Raw genomic sequence first — 22,204 nt, forward strand, 5'->3', positions numbered from 1 at the left:
AGAAAAGCTTCATTGCTTTGACTCACACGTTCGGGAATTTACCATCAGAAGTTAATTTGCCAGATTCAACAAATAGCATCGCTACATCCAGGGTAACCCACAGGTACATTGCAAGTCCACACGCTGCACATTTTACCTGAATTTTGGAATAAATGACCTCCGCAATCATATTTTTTTTTTCAGCATATGAGCTTGTTCGCTTATTTTAAGGGTTAACCATAACTTTATCTAATGTTGCGGGGTTCCATTTTTTGTAAATTATTGATTCCTTTATTACCATTTCACTATATTTTGTTCTATTAGTTTCTTTATTCTTTCCTCGGTTACCTTATTTTATTGCCGTCAGTCCTTTTATCTCTTCGTTATTATCACCTCATCGTATTTCATTTAAATATCTTATCGGTTATTTTATTACCTCTTTTTTCTTCACTATCTTATTAAATATATATATATATAATATATATATATATATATATTATATATAATATATATATATATATATATATATATATATATATATATACTTACAATAACATATAGCTCTCTACAGCATTAGTTCTATCACATTCTCTTTAACTTTTAACTATCAATTACACGTGGGGCTCGCTTCGGGTCATTTCGAGGAAAGTAAAAGTTACTATGCATAATCTAATGGCAATTAGATGGTATATAGCTAAAGGGCTTGTATTATTATTATTATTATTATTATTATTATTATTTATTATTATTATTATTATTATTATTATTATTATTACTACTACTACTACTACTAATACTACTACTACTACTACTACTACTACTACTACTACTACTACTACTACTACTACTACTACTACTACTACTACTATTATTATCATCATTATTATTATTATTATTATTATTATTATTATTATTATTATTATTATTATTATTATTATTATCATTATTATTATTATTAATGCAGTTCCTGTTTTATTTTTGTCCAAAGGATTTTCATACCTAGTCATAATGGTATTTTGTTAGTTGTTAAGTTCGGACGCTCATTAAGAGATAATGCTCAATAATTAATTTGAAATTAAATAATTCTTGACTTGTATAACATCATAAGATCTTTTTATTTCAGACTTTTCCGCCAGTACCTCTTTTAATCAAAACATTACACATGGTCTCCAGATCGTACCCCAGCAGTATAATATATACTATATTTTGTCTAAATGAAGTTGAATCGCTATTAGATATGATTCTACTGCACATCAATGTTTGTTTGAGGTTATTTCTATTTGTTATATTATATATATATATATGTTATAATTTAGAGTATCAAAAATATAGCACCATGCTAGAGATAGCAGTCAAAACCTGACTCTAAAAGACAAATAAAATAGCAAAAAATTATTGGCTAATCTCAGATCTAGATTTCTGGCTCGGCATAGGAATATACACTGCCTCTTCAGTGTGATATACATAGCTAGTACATAGTTACACACACACAACACACACACACACACACACACACACACACACACACACATATATATATATATATACAACACATGCGAATACTTACATATACGCATGTGTACACACACACACATATATATATATATATACGACCGATACATATATATGTACAACCACATAAACGACCCGTTTAATTGTCCGTCTAAGCTCCACGTGCTCTATGATCAAAATACCACCGCAGTGAATATAATGACGAAGCAAATATACAAATAAGATCCTTATTTACAATACTGATCATATCAAGGGGCTAGCATGGAAAGAAAATCCTTATCGGTAATAATTATTATTAAAATTATAATTACGAGTATCTAAAAGATACTACTGTGCTAGAGATAGCTGTCAAAACTTGACTCTAAAACCACAACAATTATTCATACAGCACTAGTTTATTTGTCTCGTGTCGTTTCTCCTGGTGCTGTATGAATACTTGAGGTGGTTTTAGAGTCAAGTTTTGACTGCTATCTTTAGCATGATAGTATCTTTTAGATACCCTTAATTATAATTTGAATAATAATTATTACCTACAAGGTTTTTATTCCGATGCTAGCCTCGTGATATGATCGGTATTGTACTTAAGAATCTCACCCTTATATATATACATATGTGTGGGTGTAAGTGTGTGTGTGTATGTATATACGTATGTATATGTATATATTATATATATATATATATATATATATATATATATATATATATATATATATATATACTATATATACATATATATATATACAGAGGAAGTGAGAAAGAGATGAGTGTACGCTTGAGTACATAACCACGCACAAGCGTATATATGTATGTATGTATATATATATGTATGTATGTATGTATGTATATATTTATATATATATATATATATAATGTGTGTGTGTGTGTGTGTGTGTGTGTGCCTCTGTGTGTGTGTGTGAATGTGTGTGTGTGTGTATAGTCAATCTAATCAATTGTCTAAAAGTAAGAATCTTGATTCGAGTAAATATTTTAGAAAGGTCGAGGCCTCCATGACAGACAAAGCATAAGATCCAATTCCGGTCACACAATATAGGAAAATGGCAAGGAAAAGAAAACTTAAGCCTATGAATACGTAAAAGTTGTCAATAAAATTCCTCTGGAACTAAAATTTCGATTGCTTCCAAATGGAATGAGTACGAAATTCTTCCTTGGCTTGCCGCATCCAACAATCCGCCATCACCGCTTTTACTTTGCTAGCTCTCAATTTTCCCAATCTTTTACACTCGCGCACACACACGCATATATGATGATTTACCTGTACATATACACACATTAACGATCACAATTATGTGTGCGTGTGTGTGTGTGTGCGCGCGAGTTTGTGTGTATGTAAATGTATATATTATATATATATATATATATATATATAATATATATATATATATATATATATATATATATATATATATATATATTATATGAATGTATACACATACAAACAACTAACGATATGTACCCCTCTACGTTTATGTGGTTGTACACATACACACACACATATATCTCTTTATGTGTAAGTGTGTATATGACATTTCATGACAACAAATCGATTCTGTCTTTTTTCCTCTTCTTCTTTCTCTCTTCCCTTACTAAGACAAACAATCAGTTGTTATCGATGGACAAAACGCTGAAAAGGTTGCCATACTGTAATTTAGCAGAACTAATTTTCTAAAATGGTACATTCTTTTTGAAGTCGGAAGTAAGTAAGAGAATATTGATTTAAAGAAATGGCATGGCGACGTTGGTGACGAAGGAAGCAGTTGTTGATTTTGTTGTTTTTAGCTTTTTATAAATTTTTGTTGCGACTTATGCTTATTCTATTATGTGTTACTGTTTAGTCGTAGATGTCGGTTCTGGCTCTGAAAGTGGCAGTAATGACGTTACTCATGGTATCGCAGATGGTGCAGATGGATGTAGTTCTTTTTGCAGTAGTATGGCTATGGTGATGTCGATGATGTTGGTATGGATGTCGTGGTTGGTTTATGCTTTTGGAGTAAGTAACTGTGATCATGATGCTCGTAGTTAGTGGCTGTAGTGGTGGTTTAGTAATAGCAATGATGATCATGGTTATTTTAAAAGCGCTAGTGGTAATGATGTATCTCTCATGCCGATGATGATAATGATTGTTTTAGAATATAAAGAAAATTCAAATGATTTAAACAAACACCAAAAAATATATATCTATTGATTTTTGCTTGAGAACAAGTGATTTATCGATTATTTGCTGGTTTCTGAGACGCAGTAGAACAGTGGTTATCGTTCATGTCTGGCTAGATTTAATTTTTATGCGAAATAGAGCATAAGGAAATTAGAGTTAAATATTGCTGCGGTTAAAATGGCATTCTTTGCCGTTATTTCATCTTATTGTAGCGTTTAGTTGCTATGTATGTATTATAATTTTGCCACTTGCTCAACGAGAAAAATCATCTCAGCGTTAAGGTATTTCATTCATAGCTTTTGTTTTCATGTTGTAATACTATCATTTTATTAATTTTTCTTTTTCTTCTACATTTTGCTTTATATATCTTGTTTGTTTTAGATCTTTTTGTAAAGCGGACACAAGAAAAAAGTGATCATATGGAAAAGACGGCAAGCTGGAAGATATCTATCTAGTTTACAAAAATAATATTGTCATATGTCACTCTTTCTCTTTCTTCCATTTATTTATTATTCTCTCTCTCTCTTCTTCTTCTTCTTCTTCTTTCCCTCTCTCCCTCTATCACTTTTCGTTTGCATTTTTCTCTATTTCCAATATATAATATCGAGAATTAATACAAAATCAAGGAAAAAATGCAACAATTCTAACAAATGAAATATTATATTTTGCAAGTTTTGGATGCCTTTTACAAAACAGCGATTTCTTCATTACACTATTATTGTTGTTGTTATTGCTCTTGTTTTTGCTACTATTGTTGTTGTTGTTATTATTATTATTATTATTATTATTATTATTATAATAACTTGTCTTATTTTTGTGTCATTTTACTGCATTACTGAGTACCAAGTCGTGCGCCTTGTGTATGTGCAGTTCTATGTTTTGAATTAGTATTTACCTTTCTGTTTCTAATCATTCCCAAGTTCCTTATTATTATGGGATTGTTTATCTTTTCAGTGGCAACATTTTGGTTATCTGTATTATTTGATCATTATACTAGATAAATCTCCATTTCTTTTAGAGAAGTAAAATATTCTCTGAGATGGCATTTCCTTTCTTGCCTGTTGGTTCTTCACAACAATATATGATAAATTAGACTTGGTTCTCTGTAGATTGCCATATCCTGGACTTCGGTTGCCGTGTTCTCTGAGATATTTTATGCTGTAAGTTTATACATTCTTTTCTGATGTTATTTCATAATGGTGGTGCACATTCCATAAAACGAATGTCGATGTATCATTTCAAGTCGAATATTGGACAGCTTGAGTACTAGTGGGTAGGTTTTTATCTTTTTCATCGCTTGACTCTCATTGCTCCATGCGAAAGTTTGGATACTGTACAACGATCAAGAATCTAATCTCCAGCTAGTGTGCTGCGTTTTTCCGCTAGTGTTACGATTTCCCAATATTGTGTTTAGATTTTATTTTAAAATTATTACGCATGTATGGGTTTTCTTGGCTATATTTTGTCGTAGCATTCTGTATGTCTAGTTTTAGCACATGTTTTCAATACTTTCTGAAACTTCGTTGCTCCTTTTTGTTTCCCTCCACGTTTGTCATTTCAGCCTCTGATTTGTGTCTGTTAATTCATTGAAGACAGAAATTATTTTTCTTTAATTTTGTTTCAATTTTTTTTACTAGATACTTTTGTAGTGCTACTTTTGATTTTAATAATAGTTTTCCTGTTGCATAAGTCCAAAATACCTTCTTCTATTCGTGATAAATATAATCTTTCAATGTCATAATCATACTTACTTCCTGTCTAGTACTTCTAAATCATCTTCCGCTCTGTTGTGAATATTGTAACTAAATATTTATTGGAATGAATAGTGTCTTGAAGCTTATTTATATTTAACTCTCTTTTACATATTTATCTGTAGGGTTAATAATGTTTTCCTAGTCTTTTTATTCATTTGTGTATATTGTACGCTACATTGTTCCTTATTCCTTAGTATTTGTAAATCTGTTTGCTGTAATTATCATATCTCTGTTTTAACCTATTATGGCATTAGTGACCTTAATTAATTTTATTATCTCTACATTTGTCTTAGTGCAATTTACATGGAAACGCATATCGACTTGTAAATTACTGCACTTTTTGCAGCAGTAAATTGAATTGTTTCTACAGTGTATATCTTGAGCTCATCTTATAGGATATATATCCGGGCCTAGCCCCGTTTTACATGGAGGCAAATACGTTAGCATAAAATTGAAATGAAAAATCTTTTTTCTAATAGAAATGTGGTTAATTATAAGTCCGTGTTTGACCGTGTTTAGCGAAATGATTTAGATTTACGCTTGATGTGCTTAGTGTATCAGCTTAATATTCTTGCTACCTCAATGGTAGTTAACGATTCTGAGATTCACGTTCCAATTGAAAAAATAAAGTCGCGTCATCATATGACAATGATGTTCACATCAGAAATCGAGATGTTGTTACCATATTGGAGAGGAATCCAGTAGTAACAGAGGCATGCATTAATCAGATCTGTCTCACTTATTTACCATCGGGAATTAGTATTATACAAACTTACGTCAAAAACTTCTTATCGCATGGGGACAGATCCTACACCGTACTACACCCGATAACAGGTGTTCTATGCCCGAAACTGTAAAATTAGTCCACCATAAAAATTTATTTCATTCCTTCGCTAAGGAATGGCAGACAGATTTTCTCTCATGAGAAATTTATTGATGAGTGAAGGGCAATATTCTAAGGCGGTTTGCCTCTCTCTCGACTAAGTTATTGATGAGTGATAAGTGATATTCTAAGGTGAAGTAATAGGTACTTTATTCTTAGCCAACTCTCATCAACTTTCAACTTACTACTAATTCACAAAACGGTGATGGTAGAACAATAAATACTTCACTTACATATTGCGGGAATCTAGTTTGCTGAAGGTAACTGTCTCTTTTGCCAATATACACTTTAATTCATTTATGCATATATACATACATAGGCAAACACACGTATATACTCGCGTATTTATATGCGTGTGTGTTTGTTTGTATGTATGAATATTATATTTATGTTTTTGTGCATGTGCGTGCGCGTATATAGATACGTATACAGAGAGAGGGAGAGAGATTCCACGTGATAATCCAGTTTTTGTTGGGCATGAGGCAAAAATATTATTAATATTATCATTATTGTTGTTTTGTTGCAGGAATGTTAAGAAAACTTTTTAAGATACCTGAAGATGATCGAAAAATATACTGATCGAATGCAGTGAAACTACATATCTCTACTCAATTGAAGTTGATAAAGATATCAAAGTAACTCAATCACATTTCTCCTCTCCAATAATTCCCAGGCCTTAAATCTCAATACGAAATCAATAGAATAAAAGAAAAACTATGAAAAGTGCAGCTATAAAAAGGTATATGAAAATTATATTACTTCTTCAAAAGGAATCGTTTTAAGTTTAAGCATAGATTTCTAGTTATATAAACTCGTAATAGAAGTTATCTTTCTCTACAAATAAATATTTCAAATTTTCTTATATTCTAAAGTTAGATGTAATCTCGATGCTTTTTGAAAAAAAAATGATATACACAAATATATACATACATACAAATATACATACATACATGCATATACTTCATTTTTTATACAAGCAACACAAATTTTAATACTAACATCTAACAAGAGAAATCTCTTTGAAATTATTGCAAAGAGCTTGAAGTTAGGCAGTGTTCTCAAGAGATTCTTAGACAAACCACCAAAATTACATAGGAACTATTATTTACATTTAAATAAAATTTACGTTTTCAGGATGACCTCAGCTGATTCTTGAAAGACAACATTCACAGGATTTTCTACGAATGGTTGCCTTGCACATCTGAAGGTGCATTTTCCAAATATTCGTAAAGACAACATATTTCGAAGAGGTCTGATACCTAGTATATATGTATGGATTTGTGTTTCTTATACAGAAACTGATTGGAAGATTGAAAGCTGATTTGAACGTATGACACATGATCTTGTAATCGAATATCTTATCTACGCGGTGATTCTCCTTTACACAATAAAGGTAAACACGATGAAAGCAATGTACAACTAAAACCTATTTCTGTTGAAAATAAAATCAAAGTTCACTTTTTTTTCAATTATTTGAAAAGAAATATTTATTACCAGCTCTCACAACTGGAAATCTATGTTTGAATTTATAATGAAGAACTGATATCTGATTGTAGATTATTGAAATCCATTTCGGTTTAAGGTTTGAGTCCCTCCAGGTTAAAAAAATTTAAAGAGTAAAGTAAAAGCAACAATAGATTTTGAATTACATTATGCTTTTTTTTACGCACCGTTGAGAAGAAAGTTACTTTCATTTGGTGAAAATAGCAAATGCCATAAAATTTTACAGCATAATAATTGATTTCTTCATACACATGTGTATGAGACTTAAAAGAAATCAGATCGAAGAGATGTAGCCTATTTAAAATATAAACCTGTCGTTTCAAAAGATTCCTTTATTTTTATCGAGGAGTTAAGCTGAAGACTTAATATTTGCATATTCATATTTTTGCGTAACTGACAGTATGTGTTTGCGTCTGTGAATGTGTGTTTGAGTGCATTTTTGTGTAAATTTGAGTGTGTGTGTTTGTATGCGTATAATTATGCATTTGCATCGCTGTTTGCGAGAATGAAAAATCATGTGAATATTTGTATAAATGTGTATATATCAATGTGTGTTCGTCAGTAGAGAATCACATGTACGCGCATTTATGCTAAACTTGTGATTTTGTATGTGGTTGTGTCTTTGTATGAATATTCGTATGTAAGCGTGATTTGCTTTTGCATTCGTATACATAATCTTATTATGCTTATTTTTATGTATGATTATATGAATTTGTATATTTATGAGTGTGCCTGTGTGTGTATTTATTTCCCTATATGCATGCCTGCCTATTTGAAATTGTGATGTTTATGTGCATATAGAAATTATTTCTAATGTTACTGTTAGGAGCAGATGAAGGACCAAAATCATATTGAAGAATATTTAATACCGTTTATGACATTATGGATTCTGTTAATTCGATTTACGTATGTAGAAAAAGGAGCATGCAAAACAGATGAAACTAAAACTCTATACCCACACCACCCAGAATAAATAATGTAGAGAAGAAAAACCTTTCAATTGGAAAATATGTGTGCACGTATGTGCGTAGTGGATGTAAGATCGGAGATTAAAATAAAACAATTATATTTCCAGAAACTTTAGGTGGAACAAAGCTGCTAGTTTCCAGTTACAAAGCTGTAGAAGAATAATGGCCTTTAAGCACTATTCTAATTCAAGTTGTTTCTTTTTTTTAATTAAATTTGAAAGTCACGAAAATATTGATTTTTCTCTATAGGCATAGAACTTCAGATTTATATGACAGGCGACATTAAATTGAGTAACATAGAACAATGTGAGTAACTAGTAGGGAAGCGAAACCGGGTCGTCTTTGAAAAATGCAGTACTGTTCTTTATAAAAAATTATGGCGGCCTGGTAAGGAATTTCAATTCATGTTAACTTGCAACATGCGAATCTAAGGAACACATAAAGTGAAAAATATGCCGATTTCAGAAAGCTATGTTTGAATTTAAACGAGTTTTAGGTTACTAAAATCCATTTGAGTTTACAATTTCATGTCATCTAGATAAAAGAAGATAGTAAGATAATAAAAAGTCAGCAACATTTGATATTTTGATAGAAACATATTAAAAGAAAAATGAGATTAATAGTATATCTATAGCCAATTTTCACCATTCGATAATCTATTCTTGAAGATGATGATACATTTTTACAGGGAACTAGAAGTATGGGTAACACACCTCGAATTTATAATAACGATTGAAGCTATTTGACAGAATTTACATATCTTGAAGACATGAAATGTATCAAATAAAACTCTCTCTCTCTCTCACTCTTTCTCTTTCTCACATACACACGCATATACTCACGCACACATTTGCACACACCCAAGCATGCACACACAGATATAGAACTAACAGTTAAATTGGTGATGACTAGGAATTTCACCTATCAATTGTAATTACTCCTACCAAGAGATGTCTCGTTGTTATATTTAAACAGGTGTTCAAAACACTAATACGACCAGTAGTTGATATGAATACATATATTCAAAGGAATGTGTATATATATATATATATATATATATATATATATATATATATATATATATATATGTATGTATGTATGTATAGATAGATAGATAGATAGATAGATAGATAGATAGATAGATAGATAGATAGATAGATAGATAGGCGTGTGTGTGTGTTCATGTATGTGTGTCTGGATGGATGTATGCACACACTTTCATAATATTTATGTACACAAAAACATACACGCATCTATATTCATATATATACATATTATTCAAGTGCGTAAAAAGAAAATGTACGTGCGAAGAGAGAGAGTGAGAGAGAGAGAGAGAGAGAAAGAGAGAGAGAAAGAGACATATACACACACAAAGAGAGAGCGAGATATATATATATATTTATATAGAGAGGTGGGCAGACGGAAAAAAAGGGGTGAGATGGAAACTCAGAGAATAAAGAGGGAAGCGAGTGAGAAGTTGAAAGACAATGAATTATAGTGAGTTGGGAAAAGAGATAGACAGATGTTTGTGAGTATAAGAAAATGAAAGTAAAAGAAATACATTGATAAAGAGAAAGCGTTATGGACTTAAGTACAGGGCAATGCTTGTTAGAATTAATCATACATTCAGAACGGTAGACATCTAGCCGGACATAACAAACTTCTCTACATCTATTGAATTGGCCATTAACCATACCTAAGAAGAAATTGCTCAGTTCTTGTCGATTAATCTTCGTTATATGAATTACTTATCTCTTTCTTCTCAGGTTGTGTACAGTTGTGACATAAAAATACGTTGCCAAATATTCCACCCGCCAACTCACTGAATCTACGACTTGAGCCAAACACCGATCGACTACGCCATTTACGTTTGTTTCTCAATCATTTCTTTCTGCAGTTTTTTTTTTTAATCTTTTCTGTGTCTCTTCATCTTGCATTTCTTCCTCTTCTTCCTTCCTTATTGTTAACCTACTTTTTTGCGTATTTATATTTGTATGCACAGTGAGTGCATAATTTAGCTCGTCAGGTCACTATCCAAACAGCCACGCATATATTCAGTTACCTTGAACCGTAACCCCTAGTGGTACGATACATACTAAAAACTTGCCAGGAATAAGCTATCAGTTGTCTTTCAAATAACCATGTATAAGGACAGAGTATATCAGACAGTGTATTTCCAGATACTGAGAGAAATTAAACTAAAGATACTAAAAGTGATAAGCGAGAAGGTTACCGTTAAAATAACATTCATGAAAGTTCTAATAGATTGAGACAGAACTGAAGCTAAAAAGCAGTAACATCATTATCTTCGACACCACTTCGTCAGTTGTATACTTTATATATATACGCACGTTATGTTTCTTTCAGTTTTCACGTATGAAATCCACTCGTAGTGCTTCGGTTGACCCGAAGGTACAGCAAAAAACACTTATCCAAAATGACACGCAGAGGGATTGAATTCGGTACTTTGTGATTCGAAAGTAAGCTTCTCATCACACAGCCACGCTTGGGACTATACACACAGAAAGACACACACACGCACACGCGCACACACACACAAACACACAAACACACACCACACACAACACACACACACACACACAAACACACACACATACACACGCGCACACACACACACACACACACACACACACATATATATATATATATATATATATATATATATATATATATATATATATATAAAGAGAATAATTAGTATTTAGATAATGAAGAAATTTGGACATACTTAAACATTCGAAAAAACAAATTTTAATATTCTCAAATTCATACATATATTAATAGTTTACACGTGTAATCAGGAAACGTATATACAGTTAGACAAAATTTTTCAATGAAAGGATGAACGTATTTTTATAATTGATAATAATTTTATGAGAAAATGAATGAAACATTTCCGAAAATGCCAATAAGTTTCATTTATTTCGGCGGGTCATTAACTATGAACTTAAAACAGGTGAAGAGAATTGTCAGGAATTTCTTATGTACTTAGTTTAGATAAACCATCATCAACTCAGTCTAAATTTTATGGAGTACAAGATGGTTTTAGATCACCATAATATAATGTATAATTATTTCCGAGTTGAGACACTAGCTCGTCAATGAGATACCTCTAAAATTTTCAATGTAGAACATATGTGTATGCACGCACGCGTGTGTGCGTGTGTGCGCGGAGGGTTTGTGTTTGTGTGTGTATGGATGTATGAATATATTTTTATCATTGGTTTATTGTCAACATTGAAGATACAAAGCCTGCAGTCTGCGTTTGATTCTTCAATCAATAGTCGAAAAATGTAAAGAATTGATTGCTTGTTGTCAAATATAATCTGTACACACATATGTACATGACAGTTATAATCCTTACACACATTTACATGTCCATACACTACTTGCAACGGAAGAATACTTCACAAAGTATTGTATACGCACATACACGCAATATACGTACATCTTTGTACGCATGCTATTTTTTGTGTGCATGTAAGAGCTTATATGTTTGTATAATTGTTTATTTGGTTTCTTACATTTAGTCTCTCGAAGTACATTGAACTATTGAGATTTAGATATATACATACAAATATATTATTTATACACTTAACTTCAATACAGTTGACAAGAATAAAATAAGACATTCAGAAATACAGAAACAAAAAAGAATATACCAAGAATATAGAAAGTTGATCGAAAATAGGAATGTTAGAGAGAGAGAGAGAGAGAGAGAGAGAGAGAGAGAGAGAGAGAGAGAGAGAGAGAGAGAGAGAGAGAGAGAGAGAGAGAGAGAGAGTATGTGTGAAGGAAGAAGCCTGGAAAATAAGAGATACGTATAGAGAAGTAACTGAAATGTGAGAAGGAAATAAAGTCAAATAAAATTAAGGACAGAGAGTGTAATGAGAAATTTGAGAGAAAGAAAAATGATGTGACTAAATAGTTACCGTAGTCTAAAAATACAAGCTATCAGACAGAGAACGGCATAAGATCCGATTAAATAATAAACAACATTAATCAAACGAAGAAATGAAATATTTGTTCTTCGACAATGTTCTCTAATGCAAGCGACAGTTAAAACATGAATTTTGCAGGAGGGAGTCGCTGCATAGTTGGTCCGACTGCGTGAAGTAGTAACTAAATTTCTTCCCAGTCACACCGTGTTGTCTGTTAAATAATTAATGAAACATTGGAGAATGTAGATTTAACTACACTGTTTGAATACATGACAAGAGCGATGAAGGAACTTATTTGATCATCGCTCTGCTCGATCACTTCTCAGCTCGGACTAAACAATAATAATAGAACAACACGTTTTGCAGATCAAACTTCATGAAACCACTTTCTTTATCCAGATACGGACACTCCGTCATAATTTTTATAGTATTTATAATAATTATGTCCAAAGTGCGACGCGGTCCTTAAAAGTTCGCTTGAATTTGGTACCGTTTAATACCTATTTTAACACTATTGTTACACTTCATATTTTATTTTCTTGGAAAGGATTCAATTATGATGAAGAAAATATTTCTAAGTTGGAATAATTGAACAAGACTAAAATATATTTATGTTCTTGACTAATGTCTATGAAAGTCTATTAGTGTGCGGTAACATGAATATAACTGCATCAGAACAATGGAATCGCTGTGATACGTTTTTATTCAAATTATTCAAAGATGTAAATCAGTTTAAACGTGCAAAATTGGTCACTCACATCATGACTAGGATGCCAATTATATTAAGAGAAGTATAGCTTCGTTGTACAAAGAAGACTAAAACTAATTTTATCAAATACTAAGAAAGTCGATCCCGACAACATTTAAACGATGAACGCAGTGACGTGTATACTTATTCTGGCACATTTAGGTCGGAGAATTTCTGTTTTTGCCTTTCTACTACGTTAGCTATAAATGATTGTTCATTTTGGCACAGAGACACATGTGTAGGCAATATATGTATTTGTTTGAACAAAACTCAATACATTACTAGTGTGTCTTTTGTCGATCACAGTGGATGAATATAAAACCAGTTCATGAAGAAATTAGAAATCCGAGACGGACCAATGTGCATAAAGACATCATCCCAAATAAAAGAAAAATGACTTTTACAAGAAAGGTTTTAAATCAATGATATGTAAAACTCCTTGCCGGGAAAATAAACGTCTTCAAAAATTTGAGTTAGAGCAACTGAAAACAAAATGGAACGATCTAATAAAAGCAGTGACCGCACTAAAGGAAACTGACTGATGAAGAGAAAAGGGAAAAGGGAAAAGGCAAAATAATTTATATCTGGAAAATCTTGGAAAGCTTGATACCATAAGCATCGAAGACTGCTGAATTCATTCGCTATTGAACTGTTCTGTTTCAACTGACTGTAGACTGAAGCTATATACGGCATATCTACAGGCTGATATGCCAGATGAACAAACTATATAGTAAACTAGGATATCAACATCAAATTCTCTCATCCTCTAAACATTAAATATATGAAAAATTTTAAACATCGTTGGTAACTGTACTCCGTAATGATCATAGTCATGCAACGGGCGTCAGTACAATGAAGCACACACACACACCAGCACATACGTACGCACACACACGCACACACACAGACACATACACATACACACAAACACGCAGAGAAACTCACACACACACATACATTCAACACACAAAGATTTTATGATAAGATATATGAACATATTTTTCAGAGGTAGTCCAGCAAATGGGAAAATTTAAAAACAACATGTATTGGCAAAAGAGCTAGGGAAACATATACAAACATGAATTAGCTACTAAGACAACATCCATTTGTCAACGTTCCTTAAATTAGCAGACAACAACTATTCGCACGCTTCCTTCTAGAATTATTGATGACACGTTCTGTGCAACATCGCTTTGTGATACACACACACACATACAGACACATACACACACAAAAAGAAAGTAAAGCGCCCTGTGTCTGGGAAGAGACAGGGTAAATTTGTACTAAATTCAAATGATATTTATCTATTAACGACGTTTCGTTCTATCTTCCAAAATTGGACATGATGAATAAATGAATAAAAAAGCTGCATAGTTCATCTCTTTTTTCTCTCCACTCCTCTCTTTCACACTCGTTTGAAATCATATAAATGAACCGTTTTCCGCATCCTTCGTTCATATTATGCATACGCACACATACAAAATATAATATAATACAATATAGTTTTATATATATATATATATATATATATAATATATATATATACATATACATATATATACATATACATATATATATATATATATAATATATATATATATACATATACATATACATATATATATATATATACATATATATATATATACATACATATATATATATAATATGTACATGCATATGTACATACATATACACATATGCATATATTTATATATATCTAAATAAAGAAGTATTACTACCGTTATTAATGATAATAATAAGGTAGCAAGCAAGTGGCATTTAAATACCCTACTGAATCTACATTTACCTTACATATATGTGTATGTATGTGTGTGTGTTCGTGTGTGAGTGCGTATATGTGTGTATCTCTGTGTATATATGTATATATATATATTATATATATATATATATATGTGTGTGTGTGTGTGTGTGTGTGTGTATATGTATATATATTATATATATATATATATATATATATATATATATATAGATATATATATATATATATATATATATATATGCATGTATGTATTCTACGAATGACGTTCAGCTACTTTTCATTTCGTCTTGATTTCAAATCCCACTGAAGTTTAACCTTGGCACTTCTCACTTTGAAATCAATGAATAATTCCAAAGTGCTTCTTTTTATAACAATTGGATTCACTTTGCTCCTCATTTACGCCGTAATAGACCTTTGTATGCTGTTTAGACAGGTGTTGGATGTTGTATCGTAAGACGTTAACGTAGCGAACGCGAAGTTAGGACCGAGATTCGTAAGTAAACTGTTATGAGTTCACCCCATTTTCTCTATTCGGAAAGAACATCATGAACGTCCAAAATATTTCCATTCCTAAAATCTGTTTAGACAAAAATAAACTAATATTTCACCTGCATAGTTTTATTAAGGTCTCGATCAAGCTACTCTAACGACTTGAATCAGTGATCAACATTTCATTTCTGATACATAATATTTCTCTGTATTTCTGCATCAAATGCAAAATCCAGCAATTTTCAAAATGTCTTCCTCCCACCACCAATATATTCCAAATATCCAATCAAAAGTAAATATTTTTGTATAAATAAAAATGTGAAATAAAAGTAAATTAAATAAATAATAATACAAATAATTGAAAAATTTATATATAATAATTTCAGTGATAGTCACCCTAAGGTTGCAGAACTTGCATCAGTGATCATTGTGTCAGCGGGGTGCATATCATATCATTCGAGATACATTCCTGCTATAGAGCAGGCAGTGAATGTATGATATCAAGATCCGGTTCCAACTAAGATCTGTAACTCAACAAAGATATATTTCGATGCAATTTGCCCCATAGATAAAAATGATTCATGCACAAGTAGAGACTAAGAAAAATCATATAAAAAATACAGTAGGAAGAATAATTCTGATACATTCAGAATTTGAAAGAATGTTTATATAGAAGCGGAAATGGGAAGTCATAATATTTATGAATGCCCGCGAGCATTATTTGCATGAACGTGGGAAAATACTACACGAAATTGAAACCGGGCCGAACGTTCGTCTCACTAGATGTGTACATCTTTTCTACAAATGACATCGTATGTTCCTAATGAAAATTAATTCCTCAGATACACGATTTTACTTTAAAGAATTTTCGAATTTTCCGCGTAAGTTATAGGAAAAATAGGAATGACGTTGTTAGCTTTCATGATTCAGTGAATGACTGGGTATCAAACTCCAATCTCGAATTTGTTTCACTAGGAACTTACCTTTTAGTTTTTGGTGCTTGCGAAAAGGATGGAGAAATTTATTTGAAAATGCAATATTGAAAATGGTATTTTCCCAATAAATGATAACATGAAAGAAACGAAAAAAAAAAACTTCAAAATATGTAATAAATAGATACATATAAAATGGGAGAAAAATTAACGAATAAAATAGTTGATAACTTGAAAGAGAAAACAATTTTACGGAGGAAGTGAAAGTGAAAAACGAAAAAAAAAAATGTAGGGCTTGCTAGATAGACCGACACACTCATTAAAGATTTATGTACATAGGCAAGTTGTCCGTTGAATGAAGAATAACATCGCTTGCAGAATGAGATTTTTCATGCAGGAAATGAAGAAGAGTGAGAAAGAGGGAAAGAACTATAAAAAAAAAAGGATACAAAAAGTGAAATGAAAAAGGAAGTATGACAAGTGATAGGATGATAGTAGGATGAAAGAAGGTAAAAAAAATTGGGAGAGAGATAGAGATGAAAAAAATGATTAGTAGTGATGAAAACAGAATAGAAATGATGATGATGATGATGATGATGAAGATGATGATTATGATGATGATGATGATGATGATGATGATGATGATGATGATGATGCAAAGATATTTCAGACTGAACAAGTAAATTAGAAAACACGCAAAATATGTTTATAGATATGTTCGAAGGGAACATTGTAAAATGTAATAGGAGGGAAACAATGCAAAGGAATATAGGAATGTGACAAATGGAGAAATATTTAAGGGTTACAAATAGATTGAATGCAGAGGGAGAGTGAGGGAGAGAAAGAGAAGAAGAAGAGTAGCTATGAAAATGGGAGAAGGTAAAGACGAAGAAAGAGAAGAATACGGAAACAGGTGAGCAGAAATTTAAAAAAAAAGCATTAGATGAGTCAAAATAAAGACCAAATATAAACAGAACCAGTGACATTGGAACAAAATGATATATACATATATATATATACACAAGCATACATGCATGTGCGTCTCCGTATGTATGTGTGTGTGTACGTCTCTGTATATGTATGTGTGTGCGCGAATGCGTAAGTGTGAGTGTGACAGTGAAGGAAAGAAATTGAAAAATAGAAAGACAAAACAGGAAATGAAGAGAGACATAAACCAATAAAACAGGAAGACAACCCAGACAAGAGATAAACTGACAAGAACTCTAATACGCAAGAAAGAGGGTAATGCAAGGGAAGATGGTAACTATTTAGAAACAATGAACTGGAATAGAATTTGAGAGAGTGAAAAATGAATTTAAAGGATTGAAAGATATGTACAAAAAAAAAATAATAATAATGAAATAAGCAGGAGTGGCTGTGTGGTAAGATGCTTGCTTACCAACCACATGGTTCCGGGTTCAGTCCGATTGCGTGGCATCTTGGGCAAGTGTCTTCTGCTATAGCCCCGAGCCGACCAATGCCTTGTGAGTGAATTTGGTAGACGGAAACTGAAAGAAGCCCGTCGTATATATGTATATATATATATATATATATATATATATATGTGTGTGTGTGTGTGTGTGTGTGTGTGTGTGTTTGTGTTTGTGTGTCTGTGTTTGTCCCGCTAGCATTGCTTGACAACCGATGCTGGTGTGTTTACGTCCCCGTCACCTAGCGGTTCGGCAAAAAGAGACCGATAGAATAAGTACTGGGCTTACAAAGAATAAGTCCCGATGTCGATTTGCTCGACTAAAGGCGGTGCTCCAGCATGGCCGCAGTCAAATGACTGAAACAAGTAAAAGAGTAAAGAGAGAGTAAGCAGTAGAAATGAAAATGTAAAGGAAAGGCAAACCTAAAAATCAAAAGAATGAAATAAAACTGGAGAATAATAAATAAAATAACGATAAGAGAAAAGAAATCAACAAATATAAGATGAATATTGAAAAAGTAACAAGAATAAGTGGGCAATTTTAGACTTGTCCGTGTCTATGAGTGTGTAGAAATGTCAAAGAATTTGCATAACTGTGTGACTACGAGCATACTTTTGAGTATACAAGTGCTTGTGTAGTCACATGTGTTTGTCTAAGGTGGACGTGTTTATCTGCATCGAAGCCGTCCAAGACAGGAATTCTTTGTTTATCAAAAAGAAGGCTAGTGAGAATACAGGGCAAGAAGTATAAGGCATTTTACTGTCGTTGGAGACCTGCGAAACACGGACAAAAATCAATATAGCACTGGTTTGGGATGGTACTATGCATAGTTAACTATTTTGCTAGCTACCAGTCTTTACTCAATATGTGTGTGTGCGTGTTTGTGTGTGCGCGTGTGTGTGTGTGTGTGGTGTGTGCGTGTGTGCGTGTGTGTGTGTGTGTGCGTGTGTTTGCGTGTGTGTTTCTCAGCCTGTTCTATCTACGTACAAAATCACTTTTCTACCACATATTAAGATACATATTTATCTTTCTCCTTTCTCTCTCTCTCTCTCTCTCTCTCCTCTCTCTCTCTCTCTCTCTCTCTCTTTATTTCCCTTTTCCAGAGAGACGTATCGTATTGTTCTTAATCTCGTACTCACACACATATAGACATACATGCTGGATTTAAAGGGTCTCTTTGTGCCACTACCAAACAAAGAAGCCTCTTTATTGTTACTGGATATACTGACCGCGTAGCCAAATCTCGCTTAAATCAAACACCTAAAATGTTACCAGATAATGAGATATTAGAAAAACTGAAAACAGATATGATCAAAAATTGTAAAGATCATGGAAGAATGTCTTTCGATTTTACTTCTATTTGGTCGAACTGAATTGGGGCAAAATAACAATGACTAAGGTTGTTTTATTTTTCCCCGAGTAATATTTATAAGGTTTATTTAATGCACAGATGAATTGTAAAAGAAATTAGAAATGACACCATAACGAAAGAATATAATAATTTGTTGCTGTTATTGTTGCATTTGTGATTAAGATACAATCGGTCCTATTACTTTTTCTTTTTTTTTTTCACTATTATTATTTTAAACAGTTACTGTAAAAGATATTTAAACTAGGAAATCGGGTGGTTTTCCGAAATATCGTGCATTTAATACTAAAACCTTGTAATACATATCATATTTTTAAGACGATGTAATTTTGTTTAAAAATAAGTTGATTGCTTTTCTAACAGTTTGAGTGACAACTTAGAGACACAGTTCCATGCTGTATGCTGATGTTCTTTACGGTATGTGATACAATGTATCGCTTGTTGGAGTGTAGTCACCTTCTCTGATTTGATGTAAATAAATTTATATACTTTCATCAGCTACCTTTCACATTCACATTTTTCCTTTTCTCTTTCCTGTCATTTACGCTTTTGAAATCACACATATATCCACCAAAGACCATTTCTATAAAATAAAACCCATAGCTCAGATTTGCAGGCGATTGAATACGTATGAGATCAAATCTTGCAAATATCATCGACTTTGTTTTACTCTCTAGCCGTAGATAATATTATAAAAAGTCATCAACATCGTAGAGTAACAGCTGAATATAAAAAACGTTCGTCTACCATTTTAGCTAAAACTTACAAATACACTACATGTATTGCTTACCTATCAACTGTTAGCTTTGTCTACTACTAACTGTTAACATAGTCTAGTATATTTCACCATGTCTTCTCAAATGATTGTCGTTTTAAGAATGTTGCTTTTAGACAAATTTCTCATTGATATATTAACACATAAACCAGCATGTTCGCACATCCACACATTTATCAAATATCACTAATCGTCTGTATTGCACCAATTTATGTAGTATAGACGATTAGTGATTCTTAAGCTTATCGCGAAAAGCCTGGTTAGAGGACCAAACTTCAGTGCTCTTTTACAGGGTTTAGAAAATCTGAAAGAAGGCTGCAATAGGTGTGTGAATCTGAGACGGGTGTATTTATTGTATTTTATTTTATCTAGTTTCAGCTCATGAGCTGTGGCCATGCTGGGGCACCGCCATATTGAATAAAATTATAATTATCTGATTGTCTTTTTTCTTTTACCCAAAGCCAGGGACTGTTCATCAGCCCCTCGTATGTATACATATACATACATGTGAGTGTGTATATCGTGTGTGCGTGTATGTGTGTGCGTCTGTATGTGTGTGTGCGTGCGTGTGGTGTGTGTGTGTGTGTGTGTGTGTGTAGACTATAACATAAGGAGTGTGGCAAATATTTGGGAAATCTGATGAAGGAGGGGAAAAGGTTAAATAGAGAGAAAGAATCAAGCGAGCGACTGACTATCCAACCAACAAATCAAGAAAACCAGCCGACCGACAGACCGACCATTCAACTACTTTTGAAGCCATCTTTCCATACACGAAACGAGTCTTTGCCTGATAGTCAGTCAGTCAGCCCAACTTCAGAAATCTTCCTTTGTTGCGTTCACAGCGTTACATGCCGCTGCGTGCGTGCAACGACAACGACAGCACCTTCCTTCTAAAACACGTACATAAGCATGCACGACCGCACACACATGTACATGCAAACGCACGCATGGATATAAGCTCGCGCACGCACGCACGCACGCACGCACACACGCACACACACATACACTCACAGATACTCGTTCACGTATAGACGTACACATATAGCTTATAGGCTCTCAAAACTACATAAGCACAGCAGCATGCATGCAAGTAAGCACGCGTGAGCACGTTCGTATGTGCGTGCACTCACGCATTCTCGCGCCTTCGGGAATGTGCGCACGCGCGTACGTGCTGCCTACTTGTCTACGTGCCTAGTTGTGTAGGAGCACTTAGTGGCCTGTTTCTTGTGTGCGCATACGACCACGAGAGTTTACACTTGTATGACTGCGGTTTACAAGGTTGAAATACCATGCGCTATAATAAATCTCTAAAGGCATGAGCATATGCGTGTATGTGTACGTAGATACACACACACAGTCCATACACACATATGCATAAATGCAAACAAACACACGTATATGCATACACGCACACACAAACTGGCCATACACACACATGCATAGATGCCGACACATATAGACCATACATATACATATTCATAAATCAACACACAAACACTCAGACCATACACATATATATGCATACATGCACACATACACAGGCCATACACACACATATGCATAAATGTGCACGCGGTCCCGCACATATGTATATTAATTTTCAATATATCAATATATTCCATTTCTTCTGAGAGAGAATGAGAAAGTGTGTGTGCAATTGCGTGTGTGTGCGCGTTTGAACGCATGCGTTTTCGTGTGGGTGTGTGCGTTTGTGTGTGTTTATATGTGTGTGCGTGTGTGTAATGCATTTACTGTATGAGCGTGTGCGTATGACACATGCGGAACTAAAAATCTTATACAAGTTACAGATTTTGTAGTTGAAGTATATGGTGTTGTGTATTTTCCAAAGAACACACACGTAAAATAGGAAGATTCTCAAGATAATAGCGATAGGTGTGCGCGCAACATACAGTCACCATAACAACATGTCCTGTTCCATGTTGT

The sequence above is a fragment of the Octopus sinensis genome, linkage group LG7, assembly GCF_006345805.1.
Source record: "Octopus sinensis linkage group LG7, ASM634580v1, whole genome shotgun sequence".
Taxonomy (NCBI): Eukaryota; Metazoa; Mollusca; class Cephalopoda; order Octopoda; family Octopodidae; genus Octopus; species Octopus sinensis.